The sequence below is a fragment of the Lissotriton helveticus genome, chromosome 1_2, assembly GCF_964261635.1.
Source record: "Lissotriton helveticus chromosome 1_2, aLisHel1.1, whole genome shotgun sequence".
NCBI classification, from domain to species: Eukaryota; Metazoa; Chordata; class Amphibia; order Caudata; family Salamandridae; genus Lissotriton; species Lissotriton helveticus.
The window spans coordinates 398,721,277-398,735,925 of record NC_136058.1 but is presented as its reverse complement, the minus strand read 5'-3'; the positions used below and the strand labels follow the sequence as shown (position 1 = coordinate 398,735,925).

Below are 14,649 nucleotides of genomic sequence, written 5' to 3'. Positions count from 1 at the left end.
GGGGGGTCGGTGAGGGTCTGAAGCTGAAGCGAGCTGCACAGACACTGGGGGGAGGGTCCTTCCGCCTCTGCAGTCAGCTGAACACTGAAAGAAGCCGGAAGGAATGATGCTCGGGTTCGAGGAAGGGCTCGTTCGACCCAAAGTGGTTGAATTGGTTCCCAGTCCGAGCTGGCGGCCCCTGCGTCTGCTCGTGCCTGCTCACATACATTGGCGCTGTAGCGCCTCGCAGCCCCTGTGTATCAAAGCTCATTCGGTGACATTGTTTTCTGAGGGAAGTCAGGCGAGGCCTCTCTTAATCTCTCGTGCTCCTGACCTCCCCTCCCCCAACAGCATACCGAAGCGTCTCATAACTGGGCGTGCGCAGGATCGCGCGCCATCACTGCGCAAGTGCGGAGCGAAGACCCTACCTATCGATCTCGTGCTCCTAACCTCCCTTGCTCCCCAACAACATAATGAAGCGTCTCATAACCGCGCATGCGCAGGATTGCGCTTAATCACTACGCATGTGCGGAGCGAACACACTACTTCATACCGCTCTCGTACTCCTGACCCGCCCCCCAAACAACATCATGGCGGCGTCTCTGAGGCCGAGGAGCTGAGAGGCCTCTGTACTACAGCAGCACAGAGCCCTGCAGCAGCCCGGGCGAGGACAGCTGCCACCCTGGGGCCAGGAGGTTAAGAATGATCCTGTCCAGAGAGCAGCCGTGGGCATCTGTTGGAGGTATCTTCTTCGTTCTTTGTCTAATGACATCATCATCAGATTTGAGTTATCTTCTGTCTTCATAAGTGGCCCTGCTAGTGCTTTAAAAGAGTAACTGCTGCTGCAGCCATCAAGAATGTGAACACATTTTGGGTCTGTAAAGGAAATGGATCTTGGTGAAAGCTTCTGTCAAAAGCCTCCTTACTTTGCACTGGAGGCAATGGGTTATGACAAGGGCTAGTTACAAGAAGAAGTTATGAAAACGGAAAATGCAAGAAAAAAACTATTGAGCTTTCTTTAATGATTTACAAAGCGTCAAATATAAACCTCTGAAATTGTACTCATAAATACCCTGAAAGCCTATAAATGTCACACATGGGCAAACTGAAAACCAGCCCACTCTGCCCAAACCATCCAGAAACCAGAGCACCCACCCCTAACTTAAACAACTTACTGAAACTACAGAAAACGAGTTAACTGGCTGCTGAGATCCAGTTTCTCTTTGCAGGGAGAGACACACAGCAGACTAATCACAGGGCTCTCCCTCACGCAGTTAAATAACATCCTGTTACTTCCTCAAGTGGCAACTGCTCCCACCAACTGCCATCACCTGTCAACCTGGTGTAGTCAACCATGGTGGGGGTGAGATTATGTCTCGTTAGTGTCCTTACATTTCTGGTGCTTTTAAGCAAGTTTAAGATACAATTAGAGCTTTTCGTTGCTCAGTGGATAGTAATTTATAATATTTGTTTGTTTCCTTCATCTTCATTGCTTGATTTTGCTCGCGAGAAAGTGTCACTCATAGTCTTTGAAATGTCACTCATTATTACACTAAAATTATAAAAATGTCACACATCGCAACCTATGAGCTATGCTGCTCAATGCAGAATGGCACAATCTTACAGTTTCATGTGCTTCGCTATTCTCAGCGCATGCGCAGTCATTGCCACTTGTAACACACCGTGTGTCCTGCGCATGTGCAGCTACAGCTCATCAGAGTTGTTGTCCTGGCGGCGCCTCCAGAGCCCGAGTCCCTCAGTGTGTCCCCCCTCCCCTCCGCCAGGCTCCACTGCCCCTCCCCTCAGGGCCGCTCCTCCCTCGCCGCCTCTCACAGGCCGAACGCACAAAAGAGTTGAGGTATGACATGGCCTCGAGGCAGCGGTCAAGAGCATTAAAGTATGAGAACTGAAAGGAGGCGGGGCCTGTGGATGTGCTGACGGGGCCTATCAGGGGCGGGGCCTGTGGGTAGGGGCACGGTCTGTGTATGTGGGGGCGGAGTCTGAGTCAGTGGGCGAGGTCCGTGGATATGAGGGCGGGGTCAAAACAATAAACCTGCCCAGCCTGGGGGCATTGAATGGTTATTTCCAGAGTGCGCATGAATGCTCCTCCTCTGCCAGGGACGGGTCCGGGCGGCAGCACCGCGGCGGCCTTCTTACCACCCACCACAGGTTAGGTTGGGAACTGCAAGGGGCGAGCCTGTGGGGGCGGGCCTCTGAGTGGGAATGCGCCTCCTTTGCCGGGGGCGGGGCCTGTGTTTGTGGGGCGGGGTCTGTGCTGCGTGATCAGATAATGTGGGGGCGGGGCCTGTGGGTGGGGGCAGAGCCTGTGGTGTGAATGCTCCTCCTCTGCCGGGGGCGGGTCCGGCGGTGGCATCGCAGCGGCATTCTTACCACCCACCACAGAACTTAGCTTGGGAACTGCAAAGGGGCGGAGCCTGTAGGTTTGGGGTCTGAGTTTGGGGGCAGGGTCTGTTAATGAGAGGGCGGGGTCAAAACAATAAACCTGCCCAGACTAGAGGCCCTGTACGACCAGAATTTGGAATTCGCTTCCTCCGTACCTCCGCACTGCCACCTCTTTCCGCATCTTCCGAAAGGACCTTAAAACTCTTCTCTTTCAAAGACACGGCGACCAATAACTGTGACTGTTTCGTGTTCCTTACTGGAGAACTAGTTTGTCCTTACGCTTACATTGTAGAATGTGTTTTTTTGGAACCATAATCGCGCCAACTTTAGTTTGCATTGTGTAATTTTTAGCGGATTTATACTCTGTAAATATGTTACCATAATATCTAATCTTATATACGTCGCTCTATTGCAAAGCGCTCTGACACCTCTGGGTAAAGCATGCGCTATTGAAAAATGCCTAAATAAATCCAATGCGCTGCGACCAGGCTGTTGGAGACTTGTCGTGCCCTTGGGGCTCCCAGTCACACGTCCTCAGGTCTGTACACTAAAGACTGTCTGCTGCTTGCAACTCAGAACTGTCGATTCCTCAGGCTCCAGCTGGCTGCTTTTGGAGGCTTAAGGCATGATTATGAATGCCGCCATAGTCGCCGAATCTCAATTTGCACATTCTTACCTTTCTCCTAGGCCACACTGCAATCACTGACTTTACCCATTTACTGACCACATCTATAAATGATGTTTTGGACACAAAGGTGTCCAAATGAGCATCTTTTAATTTGGCTGATCTGGGACGTGCCATGTAATAGCAATTCCCCTATATTATATCCCTAGGCACTTTTAACATATGCTTTTCACAATAAATACATCTGACCCTATGTTTTTGCATAGCTTTTCTTAATAAACAGATCAGGCATATTGCCTACAATAAAATTGATTTAAATTATTTTAGGGAGCTAGCAGTTAAGCTGAAGCCTTTTGAAAAATGTACATCCTGTTTGCATCAGCTTCTTACTCTCCTGCGGTTTGCCCAGTACTGCGGCGGGCTGGGCAGCGCTCCAAGTTAGCAGACTGTAGTTACTTTAAGTAGTTATGATAATTTATTAGCAGGCAGCTGAGATTATCCGTGTTGGGACCTCTCACATACTGATTGGTACAGTCGGGTCCCACACAGGCCTCGAAAAATCTTAAAAATGTTAGAAGACTTGTAGGACTAGTGACTCAAATAATCTACTCAACCTAATTATAATGCTCTTGACCCCAAAATTGATTTCAAATGGTGTGATCCTGGGCAAGTATTTTAATTTCCGCAGGATAAGACTTGAAACCTTTTTTCAAGAATAAACCTTAGCTTGTACTTTAGTCAAGGGTACACAGATTTGAAATTGGAATTATCTTTTAATTCCCAACCACGTTGTATCCCCCCTGAGGTTTTGACCTGAAGATACTGAAGAGGGGCTCTTTAGCAGAGATCTTTTGTTCCTTGCTGTTTGGTGCAGTGGAGGTAAGGGACCTATAAAGTGTAGATGAGATGTAATGGAAAGTGATTAAAACAGGTTGGGTAGTCCAAAGAATGACTTTTATTCAGGTCGGCTCCTCCCCTGGTTAAAAGGAAGAGTGGCGACTATCTGAAGTAATGGTTCAGGATAATTGCGCTCTACTCTTAAGGGGTTGACAGGTTTGATGCCTCATAGTCTGGAGGATCAGTGGCAATTCATCAGGACCTAGTGAAAAACTATCAGTTCGTATGTTACATGCATATTGTGCTGTGTGTTATGTACAGACCCACCAGGATATAGTGGCATGGATTCGTAAATTTAGCGGCACAGATATGGAAATTTAGCAGCATTTTTGCGGCACTTTATTTTACTCATAATCATTCATTTTCAGCCTTATATCAATGGAAACTGTTTTAGCAGAGTATTCTGCTTTGAAATAGTCAACCTGGGATATGGAACAGAGGAAGCAGCCCACAGGTGAAGGCTGTTATTCCTTGTAATGCAATTCTCCATTTGATTTAGTATAGGTTCTGAGAAGCCCATCAAAGATGGCCTGGTAGCAGAGCATCCCATAGGGAATGGCAGTCCAGAACCTACCTTAGTGAAATTAAATATTTGCCTAAAATCACACAATTTCAGCAGGGAAGCCACGATTTTATCCACATTTTCTCGTTTCACTCCTCACAAAATAGCAAGTAAGTGGGTATCAATTTGTCTTTCCTAGTGTTAAGACGTTGTTTTTAGTTTTAACCTCCTAGTGCATTCTTCTGTAGTGTTTTAAATTAGAGCTCCAACTTGACCCGAAGGTATTGAAGCTCTTCACATGTGCACCAGTGACACTACACAATTACAACACAAACACATGCATTGTTTATAGACATAAGGAGATTAAGTGACGTGCCCAGAATCACAGGATGACAAGCCACAATTTCCTAGTGTATTAAAGCAAATCTAACTCAGCAACTTTCTAAATTGGTTAACATCCTGGACGATATGCTCTCTGCCCTGTCTGCCACACAGGGAAGCCTAATACCTCCTCTGACACAAGTGCTTCCAGCACACCTGCCCCTATTCCTGCGTGTACATCCATTCCAACCTATGACCTCATTCCGCCACCTGACCCCACTCAAAGCACTCACACTGTCCCAAGTCCACCCAATGTCTTCTGGTGACCCAATTCCTCCACTTCCTTCAACTATTCCGCATCTCCCTAAATTATCCCATACCCCTAAACCTCACCATTTCCATAAACATTCCTACCCAGTAGACCCAGGCTATGCCCCCATAAGAGTCTTAAAATCCCCAACCAGGCCCAAAATGTAGGACTTTGATATGGTCTAAGTGTATATAATGCCCTAAGAGGGGGACATTAATACAAAGGTAAATTTTGAAAGTTTATTTAATAGGTAAATCCGTGGTAAGTTAAAACAAGCATTTACAATGCAATGGTCTCGGCATTATTAAAGGTAGAGCTATTAGCATTGCTCATGACATTTTTTTTTGTTTTAAATCATAAATAAATGGCATTGTCATTTACATTGCCAATAGCTTAATCGTTAAATAAATGGCACTGTCATTTACAATGCCAATAGCTTAATCGCTCGCAAATGCATGACCTATTGTATTTACACCCACACAGAGCCACACACACAGAGTCATTCACATAGAGCCACCTACACAGAGCCACCCTCACACAGACAGAACCACCCACACATAGAGCAACCTACAAAACAAGCATTTGCAATGCAATAGGTCTCACATTAGGAAAGTTTGAGCTATTGGTCTTGTAAATGACAATTCTTTTATTTATATGTTGGTTTTGAAAGTAGCTAAATTAATAGCTTTGTATTTACAATGCCAATAGTTATAACTTTCGCAAATGTGACACCTATAACCTGGGGTTGCGCTGAGTGATGCTGTGGTGGTGCTGAGTGGTGCTGTGGTGGTGCTGAGTGATGCTGTGGAAATGCTTAGTAGTGCTGTGGTGGTGCTGAGTGGTGCTGTGGTGGTGCTGAGTGGTTATGTGGTGGTGCTGAGTGATGCTGTGGGGGTGCTGAGTGATGCTGTGGTGGTGCTGAGTGGTGCTCTGGTGGTGCTGAGTGGTGCTGTGATGGTGCTGAGTGGTGCTGTGGTGGTGCTGAGTGATAATGTGGTGGTGCTGAGTGATAATGTGGTGGTGCTGTGGTGGTGCTGAGTGGTGCTGTGGTGGTGCTGAGTGATAATGTGGTGGTGCTGAGTGATAATGTGGTGGTGCTGAGTGATGCAGGGGTGGCGCTGAGTGATGCTGGGGTGGTGCTGAGTGGTGCTGTGGTGGTGCTGAGTGATGCTGGGGTGGTGCTGAGTGGTGCTGGGGTGGTGCTGAGTGATGCTGTGGTAGTGCTGAGTGGTGCTGTGGTTGTGCTGAGTGATGCTGGGGTAGCGCTGAGTGGTTCTGTGTTGGTGCTGAGTGGTGCTGTGGTGGCGCTGAGTGGTGCTGTGGTGGTGCTGAGTGGTGGTGTGGTGGTGCTGAGTGGTGATGTGGTGGTGCTGAGTGATAATGTGGTGGTGCTGAGTGATAATGTGGTGGTGCTGAGTGATAATGTGGCGGTGCTGAGTGAAATGGAGTGTAAATATGTGTATTGGTATATTGTCTTGTGGCATGGTATGTAGTGGAATTTAATTATGTGGTGAGCTGTTGAATTGTGTGACGTTGAATTTTGAGGTGTGGATTGGATGCATTTGTTGTGTAAGTGTGTTGATTTGAATGATGTGGTTTGTTGTTGAATTATGTGGTGCAGAATGGAAATGTGTGGAGCTGAATTGTGTGGCGTGGAACTGTGTGGTATTTTGAGTTAAATTATGCTGATGGGAATTATGTGGCATGGCGTAGAGTGTATTTGTATGGATGGTTGCTATGTGGCATAGTAGTTGTATGTGGGATGTATTTATCTGGTATTTAGTAGAATGTAATTAGGCGGCAAACATGAATGTGCACGTATGTGCAAAGGCTATATTGAATGTATTTTATTATCTGTTATGAATAACAGTAAAAACAGCTGCAGGAGGACTGTCAATATTATATGTGTTTGCAGAGCCTGTTTTAGCCTTAGTAAGTTGTTGGATGCAAAGTTACCTGACAGAAACCGCCACATTTCCCAAAAATAAACAAAGATCCTGGAGATGCTGTCAGCCAGAGTACTTAAATGAAGGGTTTCAGGTGATATTACAATTTGAATGCAGCACTTTAAACCACCCCCTGCCCATGACTTTGAAAAGAAATAACTTTTTAAACATAATTTAGGTGGCGAATGCAGATTTAATGAATAAATCTTCAGCAACATTTCAAATGTTTAAAAATGCAAACTAGGTTTCTTGAAATAGGATTAGAACCCAGACATACAAAGTGCACAGTAATCTAAATACAAAGTGTTGATCTGCTAGTGTGCTGGGTTTATGACACGGCCCTGCTAACGTTATATGTGAAGTTTAATGGCCCACTGAAGGAGGGTGGAGTAGCAGAGGCAGCAATGAATCTCGGCAGGGAGCTCATTTATGGAAAGAAGCAACCTAACACAGTAAAGAAGCACCGCTCGGCAGGTGCTCATGTGAGAAAATAGCTGTTGTGTGTGAAAAGTGTGGCACGGCAGAAATAATACAGAGGAGCAGGACAGCATGTCAGGTCCGTTACGTGGGGAAAGTGCATGGAGCAGAGATGCACACTGGCGAGACAGCCATAAAAGCACAGATGAGGAGGAATGAGTAGCAGTAGGGAGGCAGCTGAAACAGCCCTGCCGCTGCGCATCGGGGTTGAACTAACGCCAATTAAGTCATTTCCCCCTCATTCTAGTACAAAAATGAGAAACATTGAGCAATAAATCTTACAGGCTATAAATAAATGAATAGTTCGCTAAACACAAAACATGTACAACAAAAAGCACCCGTAAATGTGGCATGAAAATAAAGTGCCTGTTGTGTTTCTAAATCGGAATGTAGCTAAAAGAAAGCACTGCTTTGATAATTTGCACAAGCACAGTGGAACACAATAATGGGTGCAGACTGCAAATAAACAGCGTGCTGCGTGGTGAAATTTTGAAGAGTGCTTCACGTTTGCAATTTACCTCGAGGCAAATGCTTTCAAGGAATACGAACCGCTGCAGTGGTGTGGCCAAGGTGCCCTGGTTAACCTCGGTTGGGGGCATACACGGGTGCACCATTAAAGACCCCGGCAGTGTGGGCTGACGTGCTCCCTGGAGTTAAAGTGCAGCAGCAGTAACCTGAAAAGTGTGAGGAAGAGCAGCTACTTGCGCAGGCACACAAGAGGTTTTTCGTGCAGCTGGGGCCCGGAGCATGCAACGCCTGAGGAGCCGGCCCAAGTACTAGGAGATTGAAAAGAAGTGGCACAGCAGGCCGCCCATGCACAGCATTTCGCTTGACTCCTCTAAGTAAAAACATTATCAAATAATAAAGTGCTATGAAGCCCTTCGACCGGCCGTGCCCGGAAAGTAAAAGCATTGGCAAATAATAAAGTGCTGTGAAGCGCTGCGACCGGCCGGCCGTGAAGCTGGCGAAGGAGGCGAGGCTGGGCTTGGGTAATGCAGCGATAAGGGGCAGCAGAGGTTACAGGAGCCTGGACTGCCGCCGACCGCCACCCCTCGAATGCACGCTACCTCCCTGTCTCATCGGTATGTGCTGCCTCTCACACCAACATGCCCCTCTTTCTTTCGCCAACCCCCACGTCTCATCAGCATGTACCCTCCAATCTGCACGACCTTTCTCCCCTCATCTCCATACTTCGATTTCCACAGCTTGAAGTCATCGGGGATGGGAGGTAACGCGGGCCCCTGCAGCGCAGGGCCCCTAGACGTGGTTTAACGGCTAGAACGTCCGACTCTAAATCTCGGAAAGTAACACATCATCGAAGATTAAAGTGCTGTGAAGCCCCGCGACCAGCCGTGCTCAGAAAGTAAAAACATTATTTCTATAAAGTGCCATGAGGCGCTGCAACCGGCCGTGCTCGGACATTAAAATCATTATTAAATAATAAAGTGCTGTGAATCCCCGCGACCGGCTGTGCTCAGAAAGTAAAAACATTGGCAAATAATAAAGTGATGTGAAGCGCTGCGACCGGCCGGTCGTGAAGCTGGCGGTGGAGGCGAGGCTGGGCTTGGGTAATGCAGCGATAAGGGGCAGCAGAGGTTACAGGAGCCTGGATTGCCCCCGACCGCCACCCCTCGAATGCACGCCACCTCCCTGTCTCATCGGTATGTGCTGCCTCTCACACCAACATGCCCCTCTTTCTTTCGCCAACCCCCACGTCTCATCAGCATGTACCCTCCAATCTGCACGACCTTTATCCCTTTCTCTCCAAACTCGGAAAGTAAACACATTATGAAAGAATAAAGTGCTGCGAAGACCTGGGAAACATCGCGCACAAAACACGCAGATCGCAAAGCCTGCAAAAGAAAAACCCTCTCCAGCCTGAGGCCACCTTGACCCGATGAAGCGCGGGCTCTCTGCCCGTCACACCGACCCAACTTTGGATTTGCCGGTGTTCGCTCTCTTTAGGAGCTCAACCTCCCAAGTCTGCTTCTACCTCAACGTCAGCCCCAGGAAACACCTAGGCCGCGCCCGTGCACGCGCCCTGGGAGTACTGACGTCAGCGCCGTAGTAGATCAGAAGAAGAAACAAGCGTGAGGGAAGCCCCGCGTATGGTGATGCACCGAAGAAAACACCAGAGGAGTGCGGAGCCTGGAGAGCACAGCGAGGCGACGTGACAAAAGAGCACGGTGAGTGGAGGGGGATATGTGTGTGTGTCTGTGTGCGTGTGTATGTGTGCGCGAGAGCCCGTGAGTGGAGGGGGAGGAGGGGTGTACGCGCGTGTCTGTGTGTGTTCGAGTGTGTCTGTGCGTGTGTCTGTCTGTGTGCGCGGGGGTCTGTTTAAGGGGGGGTGCGTGTGTGTATTGAGTGTGTGTGTGCCTGTGTATGCGTGTGGCTGTGTATGTGCGCATGCGTGGGTGTGGCTGTGTGAGTGTCTTTGCGCAAGGGAATATGAGGCACGAGAGGGGCATGGCGCCGTGCGCGCCCACGAGGTGAAATCTGCGCTCGTGCCCCTCTCGTGTCTACATTCCCAAATACGGGCAGCAATAGGTCTCGTGCAGACTATGTCTGCCCGACCTAAAAAGCTATCCACACAGAGCCACACACACACACAGAGCCACACACACAGAGCCACACACACACACACACACACACACACACACACACACACACACACACACAGAGCCCCCCCACACACACAGAGCCCCACACACACAGAGCCCCCCACACACACACACACAGAGCCACACACACACACAGCCCCACACCACACACACACAGAGCCCCCCACAAACAGAGCCCCCCACACACAGAGCCCCCCACACAGAGCCCCCCCACACACAGAGCCCCCCACCCACAGAGCCCCCCCCCATACACACAGAGCCCCCACACACACACAGACACACAGAGCCCCCCACACACAGAGCCACACACACACAGAGCCACACACACATACACAGAGCCCCAGAGCATATGGGGTGACCTCCATGGAAGCACTTCCTTTTAGCCCATCTGGCTCAGCAATGGGTAGTACAAACAACAGCTTGTTCAAGTAAGAAAGGTAAAGAAAAAAACAACTCCATTAACCTTAAACATGCCTATTTCAAACCTAATACTTTTTCTCGAATAGCTTCCATTTTTAAAGGCTGAAAACAAACAATTTTGAAGTAATAAAATTCAATTGTGTGCTGCAAAGTTTTATTTTTGATGCTGCGAAATTTGCTAATCTATGATGCAATGTCTTTGGGGGTGGGGAGAGTCTATCTAGAGTCTTCTCACCAGAGATGTGCAACCGGTATGATAATCTCCATGCTGTCAGTTACATTTGAGGAGAATAGATAGTTAAGTGGCAAATATCAACAAATATTAGCAAAACCAATAGATCCAAGATAAGAATTTGTTGCGAAAGGAACTACAAATTTAGATGGTGAGTAGCCTTGGCTAAATGGCTGAAAGTAGTATATAGATACTGCCATAGACATCCAATGTGACCGTGTTCTAGTACCGTTCAGAGTCCCAGGCCTATCTTTACGTCTCCCAGAAAGCTTGGTGTGCATGAACCAGGCATTGCCCCGGACCCTGGGCAGAACTAGGGGCTGCAATCCGGGGCAGGTCTGAAGGAAGCGAGAGAGGACTGGGGGCGCACAAAGGGGCTTGTGAAAATCTGACTCCTGGGCACGGAGGGCCCCTGCCGGTCTGGGGCCACCAGAAGGTAAGAAGGGAGTGGGGAGTGAAAGATACAGTGAGAGCTACGCAGATAGGTAGAAAAAGATAGCCACAGAGTGGGTGGAGGGACAGAGAAAAGAAAAGTCGCCAGAGCAGGCAAGCTGGAGGGAGGGGAGAGCAGTTCTAAGGTCAAGACAAGGAGGGCGAGTTGGTGCGATGAGGACTCAGAGAGGTGCACGTGACTACGCCCCAGCCCGGCCCGCGGTTCAGAGTCCCAGGCCTATCTTCACATCTCCCAGAAGGCTCCGTGTGCATGAACCAGGCATTGCCCCGGAGCCTGGGCAGAACTAGGGGCTGCAATCCGGGGCAGGTCTGAAGGAAGCGAGAGAGGACTGGGGCGCACAAAGGGGCTTGTGAAAATCTGACTCCTGGGCACGGAGGGCGCCTGTGGGTCTGGGTCCACCAGAAGGTAAGAAGGGGGTGGGGAGTGAAAGGTACAGTGAGAGCTACGCCGACAGGTAGAAACAGAGAGCCACAGAGTGGGTGGAGGGGCAGAGAAAAGAAAAGTCGCCAGAGCAGGCGAGCTGGAGGGAGGAGAGAGCAGCTCTAAGGTCAAGACAAGGAGGGCGAGTTGGTGCGATGAGGACTCTGAGAGGTGCATGTGACTCCACCCCAGCCCGACCCGCCGTTCAAAGTACCAGGCCTATCTTCACGTCTCCCAGAAGGCTCCGTGTGCATAAACCAGGCATTGCCCCGGAGCTTGGGCAGAACTAGGGGCTGCAATCCGGGGCAGGTCTGAAGGAAGCGAGAGAGGACTGTGGCGCACAAAGGGCTTGTGAAAATCTGACTCCTGGGCACGGAGTGCCCCTGCGGGTCTGGGGCCACCAGATAGTTTTATCAGAGACGGGCGGGAGGCAACTGCCAGCGTGTGAAAGGCGGCCTGGGTGTGGTGCTCAGGGCACGGGCACAGATAGGACCCGGGCTGACCACACATTACCGCCCCCCTCCTCCGTGAACCTCGCGCGAGTTGGAGGCGATTTATGCCACCCAAACTCTACTTCACAGCACTGCGAGGGAGGAGGGGGAGCTGAGGGGTCTAAAGAAAGAGGAGGGGGCAAGAAATGAGGTGGAAACAGGGCCGAAATTAACCCAGTCATACACACGCCTTGCAGCGGTGCAAGCTCAAAGCAAATGCTCCTTTGCGCTATTTTCTATCTCCTTCATAGGAACTGGATAGGATTTGCTCCACTCCAAAACGATTTTGCACCCTGGCAAAAGATAGATTAAAGCGATCTGCTCTACTTTTGCTGACGTAACATGTTAAGGAGAGGCGTAGACAGCGTTTTCCCCGCCTATAAAATGTGAAAGATTACACTAGATTTCGTGGAAAGTTGGCCCGCTCCGCTTCTAAAGCAAAACAGTGAAAAATCAACCGGTTTCATTTTCACATTATTTTTAGCACTGCATTACTAATTAAAGAAGAGGTGGGAAGAGACGGGGAAGGAGGAGGAAACCAGGGGAGGGATCGTGAAAGAGCCACGTCCTTTTCAGACTGGGGGGTGTGATTTTTTATGATGACATCACAGCGAGAAAGAAATGAAAAAACACGCCCCCAATCCGAAAAAGACGGGGCTTAAATGGAGTGAGGCCCCTCTCCTCCAATGGCTGGGCAGCATTTACGAGGCCAGCCAATGGAGAAGAGGGGCGGGTTCAAGCCCCCTAACTGAAAATCATTAAATCTTCGGACCGAACTGCGCAAGCGCAGCCTACGGTCCGCGAACTAAAAAATCACATTACACAACAAACTACAGAATGCAACGGACCATGTTATTACTTAGAACAGCACCACCTGAGTCTTCTGTAATTCTAATGACTAAAATAATTTTTCTTTCATATTAGGCAATATCCAACATTCTGAAATATGGTCATGGCCATTTTTCACCTGTCTATTAAGAGTCTGTTGAACTTACGCCAAGACAGAGGGCTGGAATCTGATTAGAAAAGGAGGTCTTAGAGCATTAAAGTTGAGTGAATCAATCTGAAGCTGATGATTTAATTGTATTCCTAATTAGGGAATCAATCAATTCAGATATCAGAACACCTTTACAATATTTGATTTCAGAAAAGTTCACAATTTCAGACATTAGATTCAAATTAAATCTTTCCAACCAGGTACTTGGTTTAACAATTCATTATTTTATTTTTCACTTTGACTTTTTCATAATTCCGAATTTTAATTCTCATATCTTCAATATGTCTGTAGAGATAAATTAAATGTAGCATTTTAATTAAAGGGGCACTGCTTCCGCGACATAGAATGAAACATGTACACCTTGAGCAACCTAGGATGTGGCCTAATTTTATTTTGTACAAAAAGAGGGAGGTTACATAACATAATATATATTTATATTGCCAGAAACCAAGCTGGCTACTCTTGATTTCACAGAAAGAAAAAAGGGGGGTGACCCGGTAACCAAGGGGCTGGGTATTGACGTAATCAATAAAAGAAGACCCCTCAAGTAGAGACCGTTGCATAGTAAGGATATCTAAATTCAACCACTCCTCATTCGCTCCAGTGTCAGATTTCAGAATATGCATGAATTAAACAAAACATAAATGTGTAAAAATGAATTAAATTAATCAGATGTTAAGTTGGTTGTGAGTTTATTATACATTTATAACAATATATGTTTAAAAATAGAATAATATAAAATCACAAATTCATATATGTTAAAAACAACATTTCTTCAATAATATACATAATATAAAAATTATACATAAGAGACAAAAAGAAAACAGTGAATCAATTGAAAACCATCATGAAATATTAATCCGATTGAAATCAAATTATTGGTGCAATTTATCTCAACTATTGACACCCTTAATAGTTCCTCAGATTTAATGGTGAAAAAATGCGTTGACGCGTTTCGGTGTTGTTACTCAATATTGCACCACCTTTGTCAAGACGAAACTATATGTTGTCTCTTATTTAAAATAATCTCTCTAAAATACAATAAAAAACACAATAAGCTCCACCATCAGAGTACGTACATAATTATTTAAAAACTGTTTCTACCCAATCCACATTTTTATGTTGCTTAAAACATCCCCATTTGAGTCAGATATATCTTTTTTTAATTAAATAAACAATCTTTATCAAATGTATACCAATTAATAAACAGCTTGCTATGACCAAAACACACATTTGAATTGTGTGCCTAATAAACGTTCAATCTGTTTCATTATAGGGGTACATATTATACATCATGTACTAATCGGGAAGCCCAAGTATGACAGTGATTCTAACATTTGACACTATTTGCTCATACAATCATTTCTCGCATCCAAACAAACTAAGGAGTGTATGTATACACCCACATTTAAACCTGTTAAATCATGACTGGTATCAAATTATATTATCAACTTGTTCTTCAATTCTTTTTTATATAAAAACCCATCGTATGGAAGCCCGAAATGACTATTGAGGGTGAAGTAATAACATGTAAATATTTAAATATTACATAGA

At 47.0% G+C, this 14,649-nt stretch overlaps 1 protein-coding gene across 1 annotated transcript in view; it reads left to right on the top strand.

Moving 5' to 3' along the window:
• Positions 1-565: 565 nt before the first annotated feature.
• Positions 566-14,649, top strand: part of LOC144806364 (uncharacterized) — a 223,479-nt gene continuing 209,395 nt past the window's right edge. Inside the window, exon 1 of the mRNA XM_078672738.1 lies at positions 566-721. The gene's annotated coding sequence lies outside the window, so the exon portion shown is untranslated. The remainder of the gene's footprint in view (positions 722-14,649) is intronic.